A 15,143-nucleotide genomic window follows, 5' to 3' on the forward strand; every position below is an offset into this window, starting at 1 on the left:
TGAAATACAAGCACCCCTAATTTAAAATTTGAATTATCATTTAAAATTTAAAATATTACTATTAAATTTTTATTTTTTATTAATTGTTGATGAAAAATAATAATTAGCGAGTTATATATTACATTTTCTTTAATATTTTACAATACATAATTCACAATACATGGTAAAAATAATGTTCAACATACAAAGTTAATTTCTATTATATTATACATATTACAATACTAAAATATTCTATAGTACATAATTAAAAATTAAAAATTGTATTATTTATCTAATCTTTTTAAACTTCAATTTCCTATACATATTCATTATTATAATATCAAATATTGTTTCTATTACAATACATTCTAAGGGAAAGTACATGCCACTACGTGGCACTTGTTAAATTTTAAAACAATTACAAGTAACTATTTATAACTTTTTATTCATTTTCTTCATGTTGATTGGCTATCAAGGTTAGGGTTTTATATAGTGAATTTCTCAACTATATAGAATATGCTAACATGTTTTTTTACATTCAATAAGCTTTCATTTGAATTTGGTTTGTATGATAGAATCAAAAAATGTTACTACAATATCACCAATCCTAAAATGTACAAAAGAACTCTTTTATCATATTTTTAAAATAAATTAAAATTAAAAGTTATTTAAAACAAAAACTATTTTTTTTTTAAATGAACTAATTTTTATTATTTATATTAGAAACTTAGGTTTTCTCTACATTTATATATATAAATTGAATAATATGGTATATAATATTTAATTTTTAATTTATTTTTTATAAATATATCATTAAAATATAATTAACCATGTTATATATAATTAAATTATATTCATATTTAATATTATAATTACAAATAGTTATAGTTTTCTATAATTATCAAACTTCTATCTTGTCTAATTTAATTATCTTTAATATTATAAACAATTTAGGCAAATACTTGGCAACTCTGTGACACTTGTTTGAATACACTCTCTTATATTTCACATTTTAGATAATAGAGAGGTGAATATAGGTAGGAGAAAATTATAGCTTAATTTTATTGTAATGGTGGAAACAATGGGTCTATGTGCCAAAGGTAAGCTCCTCTTCCATGAAATTGATTCAGAGATGTTAGGAATTTTTTGAAAGAAACTAATGGTATCTTGGGTAAAGAAAAGGGTGGGATTTATGTAGTGTCTTTGATTAAATTATTTTGGAAGTTAGTTCTCACTGCTGTTATTGAGTATGTATCACTTGATGGGAGGTGTGATAAGTAGCACACATATAATTTTGTGTTTCACAGCATCAAAGCCCTTAGGACTAAACTTGATGTCTTCAAATGTTTACCAAATAAATATTTTAAATTAATTCTAAAGCTCTACAATCAACACCCCACTAATATCTTAAATTAGAAATTCTTGAATTACTACACAATAGTTCATGTTAATATACATACACAAGTAATATTAATATTCTCAATATCAAGAAACCTAAACTATCTAAACAAACATTCATGCTGAGTTTAAATAAGATATACTCATGCATTCAAAAAATAAGAACACAATAAATAATTTTTAAAAACTATTAGACACTAAAAAGAAAATAAAAAGTGCATATTTTTCTCTTTAAAAACTATCATAACAAATCTTCCACCATACTATGCCTAAGTCTATGATATATCTATGTTTTACTGATTTTTAAAAAAAAATTACAGTTTGGTTATGTACACATCCAAATAGCATATGAAGCTCATTATATGTTCATCTTGTTATCTCATTATCATTTAGTGAGTTGTGCGTATGTAATAGTCACCTTTTAAATATCATACACTAAGAAAAAAATTTAAACTTTGAAAAAGTAAGTCAACTTTGACTATTTAACACTTTTAGTCTAAAAATCAACCTTAATGTGTGATGTTTAAGATATGACATTAGTCAATCCACAAATTAACATTAGTTTATGATGAATCCAATCTAGAATGTGCTAGTTCGAAACCCTAAATGTCCTATCCAATCCAATTTTGTCAAGTTGAAAGTAAAAAATACAATTGAAATTAATTTTTTTCATAAATACATTAGAAGGATTGGATTCATTAACGAGGCAAATGACATGAAACGACACAATTTTCTCACCATCTCTCTCAAGCATCCACTGTGCCCAATATGGTCATAGTTTAATTATTGCACGAATGATACATTAATTTCAAAACTAGATTTTTTTTCATGCTTAAAAAAATGCATAAATTGTGTTGATAAAGAGGTTTTGACAAATTTGCACTTCTACTCAGAGAATCAAAATAATAAAAAGTATGATAGTACATGTGATTTGTTTAATAATGGAATGTTCAGTCCACTGTCTATAATGGATAATGTTTGCAAGTTATGCCAAAAACCTATTATATTATTTTAACCAGTGCAACATAATATTATAACAAGTGATAGAAACACAAAGTTCATCAATCAACTGAAGATTAGTACAAACATTTTATAATCAATCAAGTTTAACTAAAAATAGTACTACAAGTTGATGAGAGGATTTTTTTGAAATATTAAAGGCATATAGTCATTTGCTTTTGGATTCAAATGCCCACCTACCACCTCTGACGACGTACATAATAGATAGAAAATTAAATGCGGTAGGTGAGTTTTCAAATCTAAAAATGAGAGGGAAAAATTTTTGCCAATAAGACGAAAGGAATGATCTGTATTCATTTGACTAGCTAGTTGAGAAGATTAAGAAGTTGCAGAGAAGATCAGAGAAGGAAGAAGAAAGTAAGCGATCAGCAGATCCAGTCGTTGGAGAGACAGAAGGAAGTTTATTTGTTCCATGCCTACAGTTGCACATGGTTCATTGCTGGTTATTTTGTAAGTTTGTTATTGTTTGATTCGTCATGTTGAAGTAGTGATTGCTCTATATGCAACCATTAGAGCTGCAAGTTTAAAGTTTTACCTATTTGAAGTTTTAGGGTTATTTTAGGGTTTTCTATTTATAGTTGAATACTCCCAAATTTTGTAATATTTTAAATCAAAGTTGAATAGAAAGAAACCAAGCATACTTGAATCCATTGCTCTTCCTCTATTTATTGCATTTAAGTTCATTGCTGAAAGCTCCAAGCTTTGGCTCTCTAGTTTTAATGGTGGTAACATTCACGTTATAAGACTGGCCACTCGGTATTGTCTTTGGTAAAGTTTGTTATTGTCAAGCTCGCTCGGCATCCACTTCTACCGAGCTCCACCCTACAGTGGTGATCGAACTCACTGGGCATCCATTGGTGCCAAGTTGCCCTTCACATGCCGAGTTCACTTGGCTTTTTCATGTGCCGAGCTCACTCAACACCCTCCTGCTACTCAGCTCCTTAAGGTGCTAAGAAAAACTAGCACTTGGAAATAGTTAGTGCCAAGCGAAAATATTAAAGTTGTGATTAATATTTTTGACATGGTATCAGAGCTTTGAGGCCCCATATCCACAGTGAGTAGGGCATTTTTTTTCTGAGATATTTGACATGGTAGGAGATGCAAGAAAGATATGGCAGTAGCCACTGTCCTTTAATGGACAAAATAATGATACATGGGCAAAGAAAATGAAAACCAGAATGGTTGCAAATGATTTATGGGAGTTTGTGATAAATGGATTCAATGATGTGACAGACCCAACTTGGTATGCTATTCTCACAAATCAACAAAAGACTCAGCTAAAAGATTCAAGGAGAAAAGATGCTAAGGCATTAAGTTTGATTGAAGTAGTGATGATAGAGATAGCCTTCCCAAAAATTGCAGCAACAAATTATGTAAAGAAAGCATGGGATATCCTTGAGACGAACTTCAAGGGAACTGATAAGGTCATAGTCATGAAGCTATAGATGATCAGAAGAGAGTGTTGGTGTTTGAAAATGTTACCGGTTTCCAATTACCCAGATGAGAACAAGATGCATCTAGGGGCAGCTAACTCCCATTATCAACACATTGATTCAGACACCAAGCCAACTATAAGGCATGACCCTTCTTCTTCTTCTTCAGGCTCTACAAAACCTAGGCGGGTGAACCTATAGATTCCTTATATGGTACCAGTTGTCAAAGCATACACTGAATCTATTCAAAGCAGATAAAACCCTTATTTCTCCTAAGAACTCATGAAATAAAACAAACCTATGATAGCTAGATGCAAATCAATGAATCTCATAAGCTGAGTGAGTGCATTCTATGATAACTCTTCAACATGAAAGGGGAAAAGCATTTGATTTTTGATGTTGATTTCAACAACCCTTAGATATGCAGCAGTGAGTAAGTAATGACCCTGTAGCTGATCAGTACCTAGTCCATTGGGCAAATTCATGGATCACAAACATACATAGGAATATCTGAGACATGTCTGTATCTTCAGATATAGATCTATCTATTTAACTTGTAAATAGACATCTGTGTTCAGTTTAAAATCTCGTTCTTACCTGATATCCTCCTTAATAGATCTGCAACCCTATTGATTTCTATGAAGCATTTACATAATTCTTTCAACTATCAGCAATAATGAAACAACATACAGTCTTAGGGGACTGCAACTACGACCTAAACTCTTTGTTTAGAGATCGTAAAACATTGAAATTCAATGAGAATGGAGACAAGATTCAACTGACACTTAATCATCTACTGCTCTTTGCATTATTTCCTTGAATCATATCCATGAAATGAAAGACATGAAAACAACCTAACATATCTAAACTATCTGTATTTATCTTCCTACTGCTATTCATAAAAGAAGAATTTGCTGAAGAATATGGTGTCTTAGTATTGGAAATGCATCAAGAAATGGATCCAAAATCTGGTATCACAGTCATGAGAAGATTTCTTCCAAGGAACTGGAACCCACTGGTTTCTCAGTAACAAAAACTGGAACCCCTTCAAAAAAGAAAGAAAAGAAAGATATAGGAGAAGAGTTGATTCCCGTATCTGATCTGTAACTGACAAATGTCCACTTGGAAAACCTTCTCAACAGGTTAAAACAATCTTCTTAATCTTTTTCCTCAACTTTGCATATCAAATCTTCAATCATCTAGCTTTTACCAGCATAAAATATCTGAAAACACATGATTGAACAAATAACCAATTTGATTCTTCATCTTTACCCATGGTCAAAACTGAAAATCAGTTAAAATTTTGCTTGTAAAGGCCAAGAAAACCATCTAAAATCAATTTTCTTTAGACCCAGACTTCAGAATACCTTTATATCTACGCTATATCTCATCCTAAGGCTTCACACTGAATTCTGATCATTCCACTATCAATGCCTCTGAAAATTGAAAATCTGCTTATACACTGAACCAATGAAGACCTGTGCATAATCTGACCCTAAATCTGAAAAATTTCGCTTCTCCCGGTTCCAACGGTATATTACACTCCACCTTTCAGATGAAAATTGCCCCTCTGAGAGTGTTTCTGAAAATCAGGCTCCCATGGCTGAACAGAACAAATAAAATTTAAAAAAATTTAAAAAGTTATATAGTATCAACTATATAAACTTAAAAAATTATTCAAATATTTCCTTTTAATTATTCTGTGTGCTTGGAAGTTTATGATTTTGATTTTTTTTTAAAATCAATTTTGTATTATTTCCATTCATTCCTTCTTGTCCACATGTCAAACTTTGATTTGCTAAATGGGCCCCACCAAGATCTTTTCATTTGAAATGTATGAGTTTAAAAAACTATTATGAGTCTACGATGATACTATGAATTTGAAATCGTAACATCGTAGACCATTCCTTTGAAATTCTCGATCATACGATGGCACTTTAATTTTCATTTTCAAATCAAATTCACGCCCATTTGAAACAATATTATTATATTAATATATATGATTAATATAATATTAACCAACTTAAAACTCACCCTTCTTCTTCATCGTAAAACTGCAGGTCCCCGATTATCCTCCTCTGACCATATGATAGGGGCATATTCGTAGCAGCGGAGGGCCAAAAATTTTGTTTTATGACCCTACAGAATAGGCCCCATCGTATCATCGCCCATGAGAATTTTGAACTCCACGATCTTATGCCAATCATAAGATCGTAGGCCATCGAACTCGAACTCTCGATGCTATGAATGAGCGTAACATCATAGACCTCTAACGCTGGCAATTCAATCCCACGATGGGGCCTGTTCCGCTTGATAAGTCAAAATACTTGACTTTGTCCCATGTGCGCCATCTTGTCCTTGAGTGGATCTTGTGTCTTAAAGACACTTCATTAGCTTCCTAAGTCGATATAAAAAGAAATAAAAACTCTTTACACTGCCTGTGTGGGATAAAAACCACAGGTTATGCCCCTTCATTACCTGTGTGGACTGTGGATGACACTACAGTTCAAAAATGGATACGGGCCTTCCTCTGACACCTCATCTGCCTGTGTAGGATATTCAGTGGGAAATCTACCCCACCTACATGAGACGTCCTTCCATGCGTAAATCTTAATATCTATCTCTCTCATGCCCTTGTTTAGAAGGCGTGAGACATTTTCACATGTACACTTCAACTGCTGTAACATCTCCCAATGTCTGCTGTGTACGTGGGTCATTTTTTATATGCTTCTTTGTAAATAAATGTGGGTCCTCCTCCTCCGAGGCCGCAGCTATTTGATGTGGGAGAATAGAGTCTGACTTCTGTTGGTGTGGAGTACTACAGTTTTGAGCCTCCCCTATCTTTGAAATGCCCAGTGACTTCAAAAGTATTTTAGCTGCTGCTTTTTAAATTATTTTCCAATGCCTTGAAAGGCTTCATCCTTTCCAACAACATAGACTGCCCTTTCCAATCATCATACCCAGTCTCATGCTTTCACATCTTGTAATAATAAAAGTCTTCTCAAGCATATCCACATACCTATTTTACTCCTTTATAAACTTTAATTTGCACAGAACCTCAATCAGTCTAATGAAATCAGTCGGACCCCAAAGTGGGTCTAGCTAAAAAAATTTTGTTTATGAACAACTGATCTGGAAAAGTAATTTATTGACATCCTTGAACTGACTGGAATCCAATTTGATGACTGAATCATTGCTAAAAACCTATTATAATTATTTCTGCATCACTGCAAAATCACTGTTAGTAGGCCTATTGCCTGCCCTTAAAAATTGATTCAAATATCTGATAGAGCTCTGAAACTCTGGAAATATCATCTCTCTAACATGCTCTATAGGCATGCAAAATCTCATTGCATGATGATATCGGGGTCAAAAGATATCGACCTTCGAACATGCCTACTTCAAACTGCCTACAGATACACATGTCAAAAACATAAAAATTGTGTTTGGTTTGAGCCTCGAAAACTAGGTAAACGGGCACTTCAGATGACGAAAATTGGGGCATTGATACTTTGTTATGGGGGGAATGTAATTCTATGAGTTGGGCTCATGACGAATCATGGGGTGCATTTGGCGAAGGTCTGAAGTTAGCTACTTGGAATTGCAGGACAGTGAACATCAGTAAGGAATGTTTTTGGCAAATGGAATGGCCCTTGAATTGTATGCAGATGGATTCATCAAGTTCTAAAAACTGGCACACTTGTAGTATTTTCAATGGGCAATACAGGGGAACAAACCATTTGATCTCACCTATCACGGATCTCAAGTTTTAACGTCTTGAACAGGGATCCTGATAAATCTGCAAATGCTGACACCAGTATAACTTTAGAAATTACGTTTGGAATTGCGTTTGAAAATTGATCAAATGGATTCGTCATGAGCTAAAAATTGAAAAATGACAAGTCTCTGATGTCTATAATGCAACGCAAAAGGAATTTCACTATTTTGATCAACTGGTCAAAATTTATGGCACGTCAAACAGGGCTTCCCAGAATTTTTGAACATTTTGCAAATGTGTGAAAACAGTAACTGACCAACTTCGAGAGATTCAAAACCTAGACAAATGGATTTGAAATGACTTGAATTCTGAAACATAGATTCTTAGATATGGACACTAGATAATCTCAAAGTGACAAGTCATGACACAATTCTGGGTGTGAGATATTCAATCACAAACACAACCTCTTGTCGCTATTTGGCACTTAGGTGAAAATGCAAGATTGACAAATTCTGAAAGCAAGACTTCGCCAAATGACTCAAAAAATCAATTTATCATCATGGAACATGTAGACACACTGAATGAAAGGTTCTAGAAGCATTAAACACCTCTTGGGCCTCAAACTGAGAACCGGGTACATATGCATCAAAAAGCGTTTATAGGGCTCAAATTTCTAAATTTTTCTCAAAATTTGCCATGCAATTTTTAGCACCAACAGTGGCTCTGTCTGGGGATGCATGCCCCTTGTGGGCATGGCAAGGATTCAGGTATCTGGGAGAAGCAGACCACACAACTGAATAGCAAAACTTCTCTCGAACAACTTTATTGAAAACAGGGCAACTACTCTACTATGTACAAGCGATGGCCCCGGGCCACCGGAAAGTTTTCAAAGCTCTTTACCTCTGTCATACACTTGATTTTCATTTACATTCTCCAGAGGTAAACTAAAATTCTCATTTCCATTTGTTTCACCCAACGTATCAACATTTTCAATTAGCTCAATAGGCAAAACAAAACTATTATCATCTTCATAGTGTGTATAAAAATCAAACATACTTTCTTCATCTTGCCCACTATGAAAATATGGATCAGCATGACCATAACAACTAATATCAAACTGAAACTGATCACTACTGACTGCATCATGGATTCTTTCAACTGGAAACACAAAGTTCTCATATTCAACTTCATTCAACGAGTTACATGGAGCAAATTGTAACTCACCTTGTGCCTCCGTAAATGAAGAGTATGTGAAATTTGATCGTTGCCTACTTGAAACCATGTTACTCATTAAATCAGATTTATCCTTTATTGAAACCTCTTCACATTCAAACAACTAATTAGTCACCAAAATTGAAAACTCATTCTGAAAGTACTGATCCAAACTATGTTGATCACTGTCATCTTCTTCATCAAACTGAAAGTCAGAAGACACCTTAAACTTATCTTTACAAGACTTATCAGCACATGAAGAAAATCTATAACTGGATTGACAAAACTCACTGTTTTCCTCCTCATCATATGAAAAATTAAAACAATGTTTAGCAAGATCAACATGAAAAGAACCTGAAACAGCATTAACCTTCCCTTCATTAACATTCTCTACATCCAACAAATCATCATGTGCAAAGACATTTGAGGAACTGTCACCTACACCTCCAAAATCTAATAAGGATTGCTCAAATTCTACCTCTTTTTCTACATCAAACTTTGGGGAATTGATTTGACTAAATGAGAAAGTATTATGAGAGAACATATGAAGATCCTTAGAGATACTTACGTTCTTTTCAAACTCATGAGCCAACAAAATAGAGATTTCATCAGAACTCAAGAAGATTGCCTCACAAATCTTCTCCCAGCTGTGGTTATCATCTGGACAACATGAAGAACTTACAATAGCAGGATCCTTAGTGTAACAATATGGAAAATCAGTATTATCACAACATTCATTTCTATTATGGTAATCACTACCCTTACTATTGTTACAAATTTCTTCAACTTCATATGTACTGTAACAAAATTTATCTTCTCTTTTATATCCATCTTTTTTATGCTGATTGCTATTTCCTGACTCAGTAACATTTGAATCCACCTCTGCACACTCAGAAAATAGATTATCTTTCTCTACGGACTCATTGTATTCATTGCTACCTTGGCTTTCAGCACACTCATTATCATTAGAAGACATGTCATGAAATCTATAATCACCACTTTCCATCTCCTCAAAGAAGTTTTTAGTTTGCAAAATTATTTGTAACCTTATAGGTGCTGGCCAATCAACTGAATCGGGTACTAGAACATGAAGGAAAATATTTGGCAAGGAAGATTCCTTAGGTCTACAATGAAAAGGCATCTTATTGATTACTGACTTAAGCCTTAAATAACATTGTTCGATACTTAGACCTTGAGTACTGCCTACCTCAATTCTGATAAGATTTACAATCCTTTTGTAAACCATTGTATTCAACATAGTAATGTTATTATTCACGATTTTCAAAGTCTCAGAATTTGGTGAACTAATCTCAGATCTAAGATATGACTCCATCATAAAACAAACTTTCTACCTCTTCTTTCTAGTGCTGAAAATCACTAAATAGAGGAAACTTCTTTAAACACTTGACTTCCATGAAAAGAAAACATGAAAACCAAAATACCTCCAGTGCTGATACTGAACTTGGATCTGTTGATTTGGCACAGGTGCAAGACTGAAAATCCTTCACACCACTGATCAAACTTTGTAGAGTCACCACCTCCTTTCAAGAGGATAAAGAGATCACTGCTATGATCTACTTTTTACATTTCAATTTCTTTATAACAGCAGATTTCAAACAAAACTACAAAACTTATCAAGAATTTAGAATTCGTTTCCAAGAAACTATCAACAATTTCAGATCTGCCCATACAACTGAAAGTCCTTCAAAATTTTGCAATGAAATCAACTAAGAACAAACTGGTACAGAGATTTGAGAGTCGCCACTCACACTTGGTGAGAAATAAAACATAATTTGTCACTTGACAAATCTGAACCAGACCTTCAATGTAGGAGAAACTTGCAGATCACTAACATCCTGAAAAGAATTTACACTTTATAAATTGATTCTTGACTTTGAACTTTCTCGATAGTATTTGCAAACTGGACTGTTTGAAAGTAGACCTATGATAGTCATAGAACACAATTTTCATCTAGTTTCATCATACTACTCATAATGAATAAAGCTTAACTGAGGAACATGAAACTTCAGCAAGGAAAAGGAACACATCTTGCTATTGATATGATATATCCAATCTGTTTCATGGCAGAGATTTTTATTCTTTCTATATGCAACTCCCCAGCAGAGTCACCATTTTTTTGGTGTTTGAAAATGTTACCCGTTCCCAATTACCCTGATGAGAACAAGATGCATCTAGGGGCAACTAACTCCCATTATCAACACATCCATTCAAACACCAGGCCAACTATAAGGCATGACCCTTCTTCTTCTTCAGGCTCTGCAAAACCTAGGCGAGTGAACCTATAGATTCCTTATATGGTACCAGTTGTCAAAGCATACACTGAATCTATTCAAAGTAGATAAAACCCTTATTTCTCCTAAGAACTCATGAAATAACACAAACCTACGATAGCTAGATGCAAATCTATGAATCTCATAAGCTGAGTGAGGGCATTCTATGATAACTCTTCAACATGAAAGGGGAAAAGTATTTGATTTTTGATGTTGATTTCAACAACCCTTAGATATGCAGCAGTGAGTAAGTAATGACCCTGTAGCTGATCAGTGCCTAGTCCATTGGGCAAATTCATGGATCACAAACATACATAGGAATATCTAAGACATGTGTGTATCTTCAGATATAGATCTATCTATTTAACTTGTAAATAGACATCTGTGTTCAGTTTAAAATCTCATTCTTACCTGATATCCTCCTCAATAGATCTGCAACCCTATTGATTTCTATGAAGCATTTACACAATTCTTTGAACTATCAACAACAATGAAACAACATACAGTCTTAGGGGACTGCAACTACGACCTAAACTCTTTGTTTAGAGATCGTAAAACATTGAAATTCAATGAGAATAGAGACAAGATTCAACTGAAACTTAATCATCTGCTGCTCTTTGCATTATTTCCTTGAATCATATGCATGAAATGAAAGACATGAAAACAACCTAATAGATCTAAACTATCTGTATTTATCTTCCTACTGCTGTTCATACAAGAAGAATTTGCTGAAGAATATGGTGTCTCAGTATTGGAAATGCATCAAGAACTGGATCCAAAATCTGGTATCACAGTCATGAGCAGATTTCTTCCAAGGAATTGGAACCCCTTCAAAAAATAAAGAAAAGAAAGATATAGGAGAAGAGTTGGTTCCCGGATCTGATCTGTAACTAACAAATGTCCACTTGTTAAACCTTCTCAACAGGTTAAAACAATCTTCTTAATCTTTTCCCTCAACTTTGCATATCAAATCTTCAATCATCTAGCTTTTACCAGCATAAAATATCTGAAAACACATGATTGAACAAATAACCGATTTGATTCTTCATCTTTACCCATGGTCAAAACTGAAAATCAGTTAAAATTTTGCTTGTAAAGGCCAGGAAAACCATCTAAAATCAATTTTCTTTAGACCCAGACTTCAGAATACCTTTATATCTATGCTATATCTAATCCTAAGGCTTCACATTGAATTCTGATCATTCCATTGTCAATGCCTCTGAAAATTGAAAATCTGCTTATACACTGAACCAATGAAGACCTGTGCATAATCTGACCCTAAATCTGAAAAAGTTGGCTTCTCCCGGTTCCAATGGTATATTACACTCCACCTTTCGAATGAAAATTGCCCCTCTGAGAGTGTTTCTGAAAATTAGGCTCCCATGGCTGAACAGAACAAATAAAATTTAAAAAAATTTAAAAAGTTATATAGTATCAACTATATAAACTTAAAAAATAATTCTGATATTTCCTTTTATTTATTCTATGCGCTCGGAAGTTTATGATTTTGATTTTTTTTTTAAATCAATTTTGTATTATTTCCATTCCTTCGTTCTTGTCCACATGTCAAACTTTGATTTGCTGAATGGGCCCCACCAAGATCTTTTCATTTGAAATGTATGAGTTTGAAAAACTATTATAAGTCTACAATGATACGATGAATTTGAAATCGTAACATCGTAGACCATTCCTTTGAAATTCTCGGCCATACGATGGCACTTTAATTTTCATTTTCAAATCAAATTCACACCCATTTGAAACAATATTATTATATTAATATATATGATTAATATAATATTAACCAACTTAAAACTCGCCCTTCTTCTTCATTGTAAAACCGCAGGTCCCCGATTATCCTCCTCCGACCATACGATAGGGGCAGATTCGTAGCAGCGAAGGGCCAAAAATTTTGTTTTACGACCCTATGGAATAGGCCCCATCGTATCATCGCACATGAGAATTTTGAACTCCACAATCTTACGCCAGTCGTAAGATCGCAGGCCATCGAACTCAAACTCTCGATGCTATGAACGAGCGTAACATCATAGACCTCTAACGCTGGCAATTCAATCCCATGATAGGGCCTGTTCCGCTTGCTAAGTCAAAATACTTGACTTTGTCCCATGTGTGCCATCTTTTCCATGAGTGGATCTTTTGTCTTAAAGACACTTCATTAGCTTCCTAAGTCAATATAAAAAGAAATAAAAACTCTTTACACTACCTGTGTGGGATAAAAACCACAGGTTATGCCCCTTCATTACCTGCGTGGACTGTGGATGACACTCCAGTTCAAAAATGGATACGGGCCTTCCTCTGATGCCTCATCTGCCTGCGTGGGATATTTAGTGGGAAATCTGCCCCACCTACATGAGACGTCCCTCCATGCATAAATCTCAATATCTATCTCTCTCATGCCCCCGTTTAGAAGGTGTGAGACATTTTCACATGTACACTTCAACTGCTATAACATCTCCCAACGTCTGCTGTGTACGTGGGTCATTTTTTATATGCTTCTTTGTAAATAAATGTGGGTCCTCCTCCTCCAAGGCTGCAGCTATTTGATGTGGGATAATAGAGTCTGACTTCTGTTGGTGTGGAGTACTGCAGTTTTGAGGCTCCCCTATCTTTGAAATGCCCAGTGACTTCAAAAGTATTTTGGCTGCTGCTTTTTAAATTGTTTTCCAATGCCTTGAAAGGCTTCATCCTTTCCAATAAGATAGACCGCCCTTTCCAATCATCATACCCAGTCTCATGCTTTCACATCTTGTAATAATAAAACTCTTCTCAAGCATATCCACATACCCATTTTACTCCTTTATAAAATTTAATTTGCACAGAACCTCAATCAGTCTAATGAAATCAGTCGGACCCCAAAGTGGGTCCGGCTAAAAAAAATTTGTTTACGAACAACTGATCTGGAAAAGTAATTTATTGACATCCTTGAACTGACTGGAATCCAATTTGATGACTGAATCATGGCTAAAAACCTATTATAATTATTTCTGCATCACTGCAAAATCACTGTCAGTAGGCTTTTTGCCTGCCCTTAAAAATTGATTCAAATATCTAATAGAGCTCTGAAACTCTGGAAATATCATCTCTCTAACATGCTCTATAGGCATGCAAAATCTCATTGCATGACGATATCGAGGTCAAAAGATATCGACCTCCGAACATGCCTACTTCAAACTGCCTACAGATACACATGTCAAAAACATAAAAATTGTGTTTGGTTTGAGCCTCGAAAACTAGGTAAACAGGCACTTGAGATGACAAAAATTGGGGCATTGATACCTTGTTATGAGGGGAATGTAATTCTATGAGTTGATCTCATGACGAATCATGGGGTGCATTTGGCGAAGGTCTGAAGTTAGCTACTTGGAATTGCAGGACAATGAACATCAGTAAGGTAATGTTTTTGGCAAATGGAATGGCCCTGGAATTGTATGCAGATGGATTCATCAAGTTCTAAAAACTGGCACACTTGTAGTATTTTCAGTGGGCAATACAAGGGAACAAACCATTTGATCTGACCTATCACGGATCTCAAGTTATAACGTCCCGAATAGGGTTCCTAATAAATTTGCAAATGCTGACACCAGTATAACTTTAGAAATTACGTTTGGAATCGCGTTTGAAATTTGATCAAACGGATTCTTCATGAGCTAAAAATTGAAAAATGAGAAGTCTCTGATGTCTATAATGTAACGCAAAAGGAATTTCATTATTTTGATCAACTGGTCAAAATTTATGGTACATCAAACAGGGCTTCCCAGAATTTTTGAACATTTTGCAAATGTGTGAAAACAGTAACTGACCAACTTCGAGAGATTCAAAACCTAGACAAATTGATTTGAAATAACTTGAAATCTAAAACATAGGTTCTTAGATATGGACACTAGATAATCTCAAAGTGGCAAGTCATGACACAATTCTTGGTGTGAGATATTCAATCGCAAACACAACCTCTTGTCGCTATTTGGCACTTAGGTGAAAATGCAAGATTGACAATTTTTGAAAGCAAGACTTCGCCAAATGACTCGAAAAATTAATTTATCATCATGGAACATGTAGACACACTGAATGAAAGGT

This window comes from Cupressus sempervirens, chromosome 9 (assembly GCF_028749045.1).
Source record: "Cupressus sempervirens isolate cs-2001-9-10 chromosome 9, ASM2874904v1, whole genome shotgun sequence".
NCBI lineage: Eukaryota > Viridiplantae > Streptophyta > Pinopsida > Cupressales > Cupressaceae > Cupressus > Cupressus sempervirens.